Below are 11,692 nucleotides of genomic sequence, written 5' to 3'. Positions count from 1 at the left end.
GAAGGATCTGGGAACAGGCCTGAAAAATCAAAGCAAATCAGCCGATTCGAAAACACGACGACAAGATAAGGACTTAAGATTCAATTAGTAATCAGCCACGTCAGTTTTTTTTCTTATATTGGTATTCGAATACGAATCCTGACTGCATCGGTTGCTATTCCATAATAATAAAAAAAATGTATCGTGACTAGAAATGAATTGTCACCGAAGAAATGTTTCGTAGTTATGATGTTGAAATTGAAATTGAATTGAAATTTTCAAATCTGGTCAAAATATGATAAGACTTACGTTCGATTTTCAATTCTTATTGTTATTGGTTCAGCAGGTCTCAGCAACATTTCCATTTTCAGTTGTACATTTTCAACACGTAAAATTCGATCCTTCTTCAAAACATACTGTCGTAGAATCGTCGCGAGAGATGTTTTCATCAACATCATACCATACTTTGATCCTGCAATGGAATTGGAACAAACTTATTGAACTATTGTGTTAGCATCTGAGCGCTATCTATGAGTCATGGCAGAAAACCACATTATACACGGATTAGTATTCACGATATGGTCTGCGCGAGTTTTTAGCTCAAAGAGTGCAAGCCACGGTCTTATTGTGCGTTGACTGAGGATATATCCTCAGTCAACGTATTGTGTACAAGTCTGGATACGAAGCATCATTTTAATGAGGCCGGGTGTCCCCGCGTTATGAGCTCCGCTACTCTGTGATCCCCCCTTTTGCAGCAGATTGTTCTCCGCGCATGCGCCTTGTTCAGAAGAGTGAGAGAGACGATACTACTTGTCTTTGTCGCACACTAGTAACCAGCAGCGCCACGTAGCGGCAAAAAATGTAATAATATTTGAACCGGTTAACGGGTACATACAATTTTGTGGTCGTAACCAGATCTGTATATAAGACCGTGGTGCAAACATACGTCCACTCTTTATTACGCCAAATACACATTATTTGATATATTAATTACTGAGCCTCAGTTACTCAGCACTCTTTATAACTATTAACATCGCATAAATCGCTTTCAGCTACTGGCGTGAGTAAATTTACCTGTGTTTTGTGATACATGTTACCGATTAGCTTCAATCAAAACGGATGATTAAGAATGGTCTTCAACTGATACATTAATGTTACTATTTGGCTTACCCAAACAATTCCTCGGGCCTGCGCCGAATGGTACATATGAGTACGGGTGCTGCTTGGCAAATTGTTCCGGGAGAAATCTGTCCGGATCAAACTTCAATGGATCAGGCCAGTATTTTTCACTTCTATGTAACCCTAGAATGTTGGGAGCGACAGAACTTCCTTTTGGTAAAACACGATCCCCTACAACATCAGTAATCGTTCAGTGAGTGATTTTGCAAGCATGATGGATAATGTATTGCGACTTAAGGTGCTTATAAAGACGCGTTGTACACCTCGAAAACGCGGGGATACAAAACTCCTATACCGCTCAAGCGATCAGAGTGAAACTTGGACAATTAATGCTTCATTTTGGCAAAAAGTGGAGCGTCTTTTTACTTTTTTAAAATTTGGAAAAAAAATTTACAGATCGGTTACCACCCACAGAAATTGACCAAATTTTCACAGTTGCACGAAATGGATCGAACTATCCGATATGATCCCACTCGGCGGTGATGAAACACACATTTTGATCCCAGTTCCATGAGATTTGATGGTGAAATGACGAAATGGCAGCTGATCTGATTTTCGACTATAAAAAACACCACAATCTTATTTTGGCACACTTGTTACCGATCTTTCACGCCTGCCGGTAATTTTTTACCGACATTACACGCATACATTACCGGCATGCGCGTAATGTCGGTAACAAATGTCGCCAAAATGAGATTTCGGTGTACTTCGTAATCGAAAACCAGATCAGCTGCCATTTCGTCATTTCACCATAAAATCTCATGGAACTGGGCTCAAAATGTATGTTTCATCACCGCCGAGTGGCATCATACCGGGTAGTTCGATCCATTTAGTGCAACTATGAAAATTTGGGCAGTTTCTGTGGGTGGTAACCAATCTGTAAAATCATTTTCCAAATTTTGAAAAAGTAAAAAGACGCTCCACTTTTTGCCAAAATAAGGCATTAACTGCCCAAGTTTCACTCTGATCGCTTGAGCGATATAGGAGTTTTGCATCCCCGCGTTTGCGAGGTGTACAACGTGTCTTTATAAGCACCTTAATGTGCCAAGTAATGGAATCAGCTGCATCCTGATCGATTCAACTCGAGAAAAACTAAATGAGTTAGGTTACGACAGTTTACAAACCTATGTCCAAATCGTCTTTCACTTCTCGAAAGAGAAATGGCGAGCCTGGGAACAGCCGCATACTTTCTTTAATCACTCGTTCCAGGTAAATCATCCTCATCAAGTGTTCCGGAGTAACGAGTTGATCTCCGTTATTGTTGTCTCCGTAAATTTCGTAAAGTTCTTCGTAAACTTTATCCTGCAACGATGTTGAAAGCGAGTTATTTACCGTATGAAGATGGTTTGTCGCATAAAATCTGAGTCACAACCTGACGTTAATTAGAATCATTTACGCACCTGCACATCTGGATGATATGCTAGCATCAACATCACGAATGAAAGGATATTGGCCGGTGCATCACTTCCCTAAAAAAGAAAAGATTTCAAATGCACGGAAGGAAAGTAGCCGCAATGTCCTTCGACGATTCTCTTCATTCTGAGACGTGTACGTAAAGAAACATGAAACAAGCAATTTTATTGTGTGCTAATTTCCCGTTTGAGCGGTGAAAACCACCAATAAGGTTTGCTCTCAAAAACCGGTTTTTCAGGAGTTGTTGACAATGACGAGGAAGTTTTTGATAAAACCATGGTTGTACATGGTTCATTATCAATAGACAATAACATACACAGTTTTTTGCGCTCAATAAATCTCTTACTTTTTGGAGTAAAGTTCAGGGATGATTCTTCCTCCGTTAACGACCGTATCAATGCCTATGCAAAATACGCTGTCAATATTTGTAGGTGCACTAAAACATATCGCAGAATAAAAGAAATTTACGACATGCGTCTCGGGTACTTTCCTTTTCGTCGCACATCTCGTGCTCGAACTGCAGTAGTCATGAAGATCTATGGCTGATTTTCGAGCTCTATCCAAATTTGCTTCGCAAAATCTATTTGCTTGTGATTCACGGTGTTGCATGCAACATTTATCAAACTAAATACGTACAGGCATCACTATACTGTGGACTTCGTCACGAAGCTCTTCATCTGTAAGTGCTTCGTTGGTATTTGAAAGGCTCAACATACGATCTAAAAATGCATTTCCTCCCGCCTTCGGATTGTCTGTACACAAATTGATAGATTCTTATCCATGACACGTTACGAAAAATAATCAAGTTACATCCCAGGGAATGTTACGCACAATCTGTGCTACGATTTTATGAGATACTCACATTTATCCTGTTCGTAATCGGCTGATTCTACCCGACTGCAAGGTTCTTGCATCTGTTTTTTCTTTTTCTCTATCACCTTAAGCAGAGTGAAGATCGTAATTAAAGCCAGAAACTTTGTATTAGTTTATGCTTGTGAACTGTCGTATTCGTCATTGCATTCTGATGCTTCATATACGTACTTACGTTTTCAACAAACTCATGCAAAAGTTGGATTTGCTTCTGCTGATCTCTGCCAAGTTTCGTTCGGTAGAAAATAAAGTCTGGATGCAACCAGGGTCTCAAAACTCTTGTGCAAATAATATCAGTCACCCTGTCAAAAGTCAATTTTATTACGTTGGTTTAGTCATTCGTTCAAGGATACCGAGACCACCATTAACTTGAGCCCGAAATAACAGAAATCGATATTATAACTAATCCGTGATGTATTGTGGACACAATCAAACGATTCATAGTTTAGAATGCTATAAAAAAAACTGTAATTGAACCACTTTTTCAATAACAACTGATATTGTGTAACACATGATTCAACGGAAAGCTTGATGAGAAATTTCCAAAAACATGTTACGTGTCAGTTCATCTCTGAAGAGATATTTTCTTCAACAAAGCCTGGCTAACAATTACGTTTATTTATATCAGAAATTGTAACTTCATTACAAATAGGCTTACCAGAATTTATATAACTCACTTTTCGACTAACTTTGCGAAGTGACAATCATCCTGTGTTTCCAAGTTCACACCCAGCGTAGTTCCTGAGATGAAAATAAAGCAAATAATATATTTTTAAAAGAGAAGAAAGGAGTCGAGTTCATCAAATACTAATTGCGCGTTCGTAACAGACCACAGACGATGTCCAGCATGCACGGTGCCAAATATTTATGTACTTTGAATTCCGCTCCGTTCAAATGGCGCTCCATTCGTTGGACCATAATTGCTGATTGTGAGGCAAATAAACCAACGAAGGACTTCAGAATCATGGAATTAAAAGCTGGCTGGATCAGCTTCCGATGCATCTGCCATTTTGGAGCTGAAACGAAAATATTATTTTCCGATGCTCGTATGATAATTGTTCTCGGTGTCGCACGCTTACGTCACAGTAGGAGTCACGAGTATTATTTTATTTCTCGTTCGTGATAGAGTGAATAGTATATAATAGAAATATGACGAAATGGTGGATATTTGGACCAATCGCGAGGAACCTGCTGCTTAACGAAATCTAAGATAGTTTCACGATGTTACATTCGAAAGTATTGGATGGTGTCATCATTTGTGGAAAAAACAAAATAAGTTAGATAAGTAGTTTTGAGTAACATACCGGATTCTAAAAACTGGTTATTGACACACGTGTATTATCGAATCGAAGATTTATTGCCAACTATTCTAACTTTACTAATATATGGATAGTATAGATCAGGGATGGCCAACCGATCGATCGTTGCTATTAGGCCAATCGATTACGACAAGGCAATTTGAATTAATGTAAGCTGAAAACCGTAAGTCTCGATATTCTTTTCCAATATCATGATATCCTGAACATCTTACTGGAAGATGACGTTTCATTCCACGTTATTGGAAGCCGAAATTACGGCATTCGAATTGCAGATAAAGGATAGCATCCATGGCTTACCAGTAGCTAAAAGTATTCCTGAACCGAACCACGGTTGTATGAATTTAAGCATACTGCCTCTGTCAATGGTTTTGGGACTTTGAAATATTATCTGAAACGAAAAATCTCTACGTAACCAAAAGTTTAAACGGATTCGATTTATATGATCAGAGGTTGAACGTCACCTTTAAATGTTCAGGAACTGCTGTTACGAAAACTGGATGGCTGCCAAGTGCTACCTGATAATAATCAGGATACGTTTTGTCCAATTCGATGAACCTATTCATAATAGCTGAAATCACATAACATACAGAATTTACCATGAAACTTGCTGATAGAAATTTACATGCTTTGTTTTACCGTCTCTAGTCACAATCAGACTTACGGATTAGATATTTCCATAGAAATCTCCTTCAAAAATTTTACTCACCACATTCAAATTCTACAAAACCTGTAAATTTTGGACAAGAAACTTCCATAAAAATTGGCAAATCCCGTTGAAAATTCTTGTAAGAATTAACTATTGAAATTTATAAGATTCAATGCTAATTCTAGGACACGCTATGTGCTTCTTAAAACTATGTTATTAGTGACTTGCCACCACACCTCTTCCCCACCTTTCCTGATCATTCGTTACCTATAGCTTCCACTCACTAACTCTCCCACATTCTTTATGGTATCCTTGAAGTCTTTTTCGTGTACGTACTAAAAAGCGAAACTAACGACCTAAGTCGACTTAACGCTATTCGTTATTCTTCGAGCGAACGGCCCATGCATTAATTAAAGAAGTCATGATAAAAAAAAAAAATACTCCTATACAAAATGTACAAAAATAAATATAAATCACTGGGATTCTAAAAATAAATATGAAGACCGGGTAATAAGCGTAAAACAAGTAATGAATAATTATCAGATTTATAATCAATATAAATATGAGAGTCGCACTCGGAATGTTTGAACGTTTCTAGCGAGAATAAAGGAATTGAGCAATGGAATCAAGTTTTTAAAGTATTGAACATGAAATTGAGTCAGGAGTCTCAGCTGACTGTTGTGTTTGAAGGATTCGTGCTTCTAAAAGAGGGCGTGTAATGAGAGTGCTACTGTGCTGTCGGTAAAATCTTAATTCGACTGGGTTACCACCCGAGATGTTGTTCCGGGAACCTTTGGGCCTGTAACGCCCGAAATGCATCGATCGTTACGATATCTGCATACTTTTCATGGCTTCTCAATCTAGTCAACAGAGATGAAGCAGAAGTTGGCAGAAAATTCTCAGCAGAAAATAGGCCCGCGCTATTTCTGAGCTTGGCACGCACAGTGGTTCTCACGCGCTGGGGAGATTCCGGGTCATGAGGTCACTGAATTACGGTCCAGCAGAAAATTCACGCTCACGAGTAATGTAGTCGATGACGATTGTTTAAATAATTAATTGTTACCCAACTTAGATCATTTTCATGATAATGAAGTGAAGATGAAATGAAGTTTCATCGTTTGCTCACCCTTGAAAAACCTATTCCAACGTAATTCAGTGACCGTATGACCCGGAATCTCCGTAGCGCGTGAGAACCACTGTGCGTACCGAACTCAAAAAAGCGCGGACCTATTTTCTGTTTAGAATTTTCTACCAACTTCTCCTTCATCTCTGTTGACTAGATTGAGAAACCATGAGGAGTATACAGATATCGTAACGATCGATGCAATTTCGGGCGTTACAGGCCTAAAATTTGAAATTTCCTTTGGAAATTGTTGGGGGAGGGGGGAGGGTCACTGCCAGTCTATTATATATTTCGATTTTCGGGATTCGCATCCCATTGCTTCAGCCGCCATCTTGAATTTACTGAATAACTCGTTTATTTTCAATTTCACACGAAAAATTGTTATTACCAAAATTCTTTGGAATTAGATTGCCTACAATTTTGGTCCTTATGAATTTTTCCCTAGTGCCGATAACTTTCCATTATTAATTATATTATTACATTATCACGTTTATTTTCCATTTTACATGAAAAATGGTTATTACCGAAATGGTTTGGCATAAAAAGAAATTCGTTTGGAGAAAAAAAAAAATTTCACGTCTTTTCAGGTCTTAATCGAAAAATTTTGATCCTAGGGAAAAATTGATAAGGACCAAAATTGTAGGAAATTTAATTCCAAACAACTTCCAAACAGCTTACAATTCTTTCCGGGTCAACCCCTTTTTTGGTCTAGTTCGACTATGCTATGGTTATAGAAACCTATTGACAGCCGCTCGTCAACATCTCCTCTCTATTCCGTATCAACTAGATCAGAATTGTAGGAATCCCGTAAAACTCACCTTTAGCACTCCCGATGAAGAGATACGCATTTCCGATAATGGGCAGTCGTGGCGGTCCCTCGAACTTTGAACAACGATTGTCAAACGATCGACTTTTCATAAACTTTATTATAATTTTCGACACAGCGTAGAAAATGAGGCAGGCAATGACCGCATTTTCAGTGACTAGTGTCAAACACTCCATCACAAATCTTATATTTTTTTAACCAACCGTCCAAAGTCAGTCTTCACCTAGGACTGTCACGATATTCTGCATAGTCTCTTTTATACTAGTTGTAACGTCGCACCACCGCGTACACGTCACAATAAGCCCCAAGCCTGCGGGGCGCGGCCGAACATGGCCGAACTGACCCGGAGATCCCCGACGTCACTAGTCCCCACCTCCCACCACTCGATCACACCGCTGCACTCACACCCACCCCTAGTTTTGTAAATATTCTAATTTGAATGATCAAAAATTCACGAAAATATCACTTAGCAATACTTAAATGACATATCTGACTCGTGAAAGTGTGGCTTTTTAAAATTATTTAAATTCTGAACTGCATCCACGTATTAGAAATGACTTTCAACTAAATTTTCACTAATTACGATTAAGAGTAGTTATCTTGTCTATCATTTAATGGAGTAGGTATGAAATTTAAACTTTCTAACCTAGAAAAAATATCGGCAAGCTTATTCAAGGTTTATGTTCTTTTCTTAATTCTCAATGTCATCGATCGCGTAGGTCTCAGTACCATTTCCATTTTCAGGCGGATTAGCCCGGTCGAATTAGATAAAAAAAATTAGCTGACCCGGAAAAATTTGTAAGTAGAGATTTCTCTTTGAAAATCGTTGGGGGGAGGGGGGGGGGGGGGGGGGGGGGTAAAATGGATTGGAAAGGCATCGCGTGATTAATGGATCCCTTCTGAATCTAACTGATGTAAATTTTTGCTATCGTACTTAAATGTAATTTAGGTTTCCACAGTTTGAAAAACCTTAAGTCTGACGAATAAATACTATTTTACAAAAAACTTTTGCATACAAATTTACATTTCAAAGATGCATTGAAATCGTGTAACCAACTACAGATTATTATACTCACTACTTAGGTGACGTTATTTCACCAGACTATTAAATTTTCGGGAAAAAATGATTCCATTTAATCCAGATCTTAAAATCTAATTATGTCCTGAGTTATAACTGCATTTAGGTATGTGAAAATATATAATTGTACATACATTATTAAATCTTATTGTTAGTTATTCATAATTTGATTCTATTCGGTCTGGATATTTTTCTCCCGGGATTGGCTGGTATAGAAAATAGAACTTTCTTATACGGAAATTTGAGACTTTTATTAGATGTATCGATGCGCGATTTGACAGTACAAAAAATTGTTTACAGTCATCGGATTGAAATTGTGCAGAAGTACAGCAGTAATGGAACTTCAAACAAACAACTTCCTTCTACAATGAATGAAAAACGCAAAATGGAAACGAATCTCATTATTCTATTTTTTCAGCGTCGTGTGTTACATACTTCGCAAATTCCAAATTATGGTGAAAAACGTATTCAGAAATTTTCGCCAGTTCTGCCACCATTGCTTTCCCGGCTTGTTGAACCATTTGCCAAAAGTAATCATCACACGATTTTTCAACAGCGAATGCGGATGGTCGAACTCCTGTTTATGACATCGTCGTGCAGAATGGGTACCGCTTGATCATCGATGCTCTAATTGTATAATCGATCCTTGTAACAACCGACTGAAAATTTTATACCCACCACTATGCAGCCGCCATCCATGACCAGTAGTCGATCACTATCCATTATCGTGTTCAACCCATGAGCCACTGTCAACACGGTGCAATCGACGAATCTCTGTCTTATGGTACTTTGTATTAAGGCATCGGTGCTGTAAAATTGAAACCATTCGATTGATTAATAAAATTAGAAACGACCAACTCAAAGCAAATTTTAATCTTCAGTTCGATAAAATATCTGATTGATCTGGTTCTTCTTAGAACCATAGTGAGAAGGGAGGTGAGAAGTTAATGATCTCTCCTTCTGTATTCGGCAAAATATCGCTGCATTGAAGTTAGACTCACACTTATTTCAAGTATGGAAGATAAACTAAAATTGTAAATAGAAAGAGGGAGTTTGCATAACCGATTTTCGATTTAATTTTGAAATGAGTTTCTGTAACGTCTCTGCAATGTCATAGGAACTATACACGAAGGGAAAGGATTATTTGAGAGAAATGGTATTCGGTTGATTCAACTTAATGCTATAGTCAAATGCGTCGAACACAGTAATTACTTAATTCAAGTAAATACTACTGGCGGACGAAATACTTGTGACAACTTAATATAGAGTTGAATTAAGCCTTCGAATGACCATACTGACTATAAATTCATTCAAGATAATACGACGTGAGTCACAGCAATGATGTGAATTTTGTATCAAGAAAATGTGTGATTGGAATGATTAAAATTTTGATTCAACGCACCTTAATCGTTTTGTTTATAAATATGAGATTGTTGTATAAAAACGAATTGAGCTTGTTCTAATTCATGTTCTGGTGAGTCAAAAGTTTAATGGTTGAAACAGATAATTGAATTTGTTATTACAGAAGCCTTTATAGCATTGACTGAAACATTAGAATTATCTAAGTGTACAAAACATATTTTTGGCATGACTTCATTCATAATTCTATTGACTCAAAATTTCGTGGGATTTATACCCGATAATGAATGGGTAAAGTAAAACCCGAGAACTTGTTATAGTTAATATTACATATTTCAATGATTCTGAACTTGGTATTATCGCGTTACTAATGACATACCCCCTTTTGTTTTATTCAAATATAGCTCGAAGGTTGAGAATTTAAGGAGGATCAAATGGACAGGGTTTCAAATAAGAACACAGTCATTTCACGGGTTATGTAGTGAACTATAACTTGCTCGGGCGGAAAAAACCTCACGGAGCAGAGGGAAAAAAGCCCGAGCAAATCAGATAGTTAAAACAAGTTTGTTGAACAGAAGGCACATCAGACATGAATACATCGAAGTGAGGACCACCTGAGGTCAATCTTGTGCTAATGAACTTTGATACATGGAACACTATAATAGAGACTGGACACAATATAGAGACGTGGTCGAGTGTACGGCAAGTTATTTTTTTTTTTTAACGATTAAGTATTGGACTTATGGGCCATGTCCCATTTTTTTTTTTGGACCATCAGGTACAGGCCTCATAGATCATGTCCCAATCCATGTCCCATACGGCAAGTTATGAAACACGCGCCAAGACGGGCTCGTCCGCACTCGCTCACTGCCGAAACTTATCTGCGCAAAATCGCGCGCTCGCGGCTCTCGGGCGTAAGTGGCACCCGCCTGCCCCCTGGTTCTTAGCGCTGAAACTATATTCTAACTATGCCCTGCGTCTTCAACCGCACAGATCACCAAAGGCGTGAACCGGCTTTAAGAATTTTTTTTCTTAGAGCCAAAAGGGTGTATGTATAAAAAAAACAACAAATTTTCCATATTGAGGATGATTCGTCGAACGTAGGTCATTTTAGAAGCGTTTTTTATTCATTATTACGACGTTTCGGTAGGGCTGCAGCCTACCATCTTCAGGCTATATAACAAACACAATCAAGGCTGAACCATTGAACTGTTCAAAATCACTTGCTCATTATTAAAAAAAATACGAGTATATCACAAATATATGATAAAATTTCATCATATATTTTGTATGTTATGTTTCAATAACTTATTTGGATTCTTTGTAAATTTTTGAGTCCTTCAAGAGTGAGTTTGTTCGCGTTCCAACCTTGCGGACCCGTTGGTGGTACCTCGCGACGTTGAGGGTACCGAGCCACATGGTGGCGCGCTGTGCGCAAACGGGGTCTAGAGGGCGCGCGCGCGATTCACTTAGAATCGAGCGCTCGAGTAGGTAGGATATACTGCAAAATCTCCCTATTCTGCCCGTGCGTGCGAATACCGCGTTCTTCCCGCGCTCGATCCGGTGTAGAGTTCTTTCAATCTCACGTAGTTTTAAGAATCGCGTTTTTAGGGTTAGTTATGGGAACGGAATCCACCCTTTGGTGACCTGAAGTGCCCGTTCCTAGTGGGAGCGTCGACGCGGCGACAGACTTGTCGCCCGAGCACAACAGCGTTGGATCCCCGAGACGTCGCGTCGGGACGCTGTTTGCACGGCCGTGAGCCATTTTGGACGCTCCCCGTTACCACACTTGTGACAGTCGGAAGTGCGGCGTGTTGATTGGTTGTACATACTTGGCAAGGTAGTTTAGGATTATTGAATGATCATTCTATATAGATTAATTTGTTTAATAAGGAACGCG

The 11,692-nt window shown here is 38.7% G+C and overlaps 1 pseudogene; it reads right to left on the bottom strand.

Moving 5' to 3' along the window:
* Window positions 1–318: 318 nt before the first annotated feature.
* Window positions 319–7,572, bottom strand: LOC124411393 (annotated as a pseudogene).
* Window positions 7,573–11,692: the final 4,120 nt, after the last annotated feature.

The sequence above is a fragment of the Diprion similis genome, chromosome 10 (genome assembly GCF_021155765.1).
Source record: "Diprion similis isolate iyDipSimi1 chromosome 10, iyDipSimi1.1, whole genome shotgun sequence".
In the NCBI taxonomy this organism is placed as follows: Eukaryota; Metazoa; Arthropoda; class Insecta; order Hymenoptera; family Diprionidae; genus Diprion; species Diprion similis.
This window is presented reverse-complemented; position numbering and strand designations above follow the sequence as displayed.